Genomic DNA, 813 nt, shown 5'->3' on the forward strand with positions numbered 1-813 from the left:
CTCAGCTTCCTGAATAGCTGGGACTACGTTCATATACCACCATGCTGTCTTTTTTTTTTTTTTTTTTACTTGCTGTAGGGACAGAAGTCTTATTATGTTGATCAGGCTGATCTTGAACCCCGGACTCAAGTGATCCTCCTGCCTCGGCCTCTCATCTTAGCTCCCAAAGTGCTGGGATTATTGGAGTGAGCCACTGCACTCAGCCTATACTACATTTTTGTTTCAAAATATATCCTGAAGATCTTTCCATTTTTCTTGGCATCCTTATTTTATTTTATTTTTTACAGCTGCATAGTTTTCCATTGTGGGGCTATATCAAAATTTATTGAACCCTTCACTGTCCAATATAGTAGCCACACATGGCTACTTAAATTGAAATTAATTAAAATTAAGTAAAATTTATTTATTTCCTCAGTTGAACTAGCTACAGCTTGAATACTCAGTAGCTATGAGTGGCCAGTGGCTGCCATATTGGACAGGGCAGATAGAGACCATTTTCATTATTGCAGAAAGTTCTATTGGACAGTGGTTTAACTGATCCCCTAAAGCTGGACACCTAGTTTGTCTCCAGTTCTCATGCAACTTGGGGATGATGGGCCCGTTCCTGGAATACACAGAGCTGGGTGAAAGCTGCACTGGGCGTTCCGGGCCTTCAACCTCAGACCTTGCAACCTGGGAGGCTCCTGAAAGAGGAAGGCTTTTGGATTTGGGGCAGAGACTTGACCAGGGTCTGGAAGAGAGAGTGGCCCTAAAGAGCAGGCCTCCTCAGAGGTTGCAGTGACCCGAGATCACGCCACTGCACTCCAGCCTGGG

This window comes from Mandrillus leucophaeus, unplaced genomic scaffold (genome assembly GCF_000951045.1).
Source record: "Mandrillus leucophaeus isolate KB7577 unplaced genomic scaffold, Mleu.le_1.0 Scaffold290, whole genome shotgun sequence".
Taxonomy (NCBI): Eukaryota; Metazoa; Chordata; class Mammalia; order Primates; family Cercopithecidae; genus Mandrillus; species Mandrillus leucophaeus.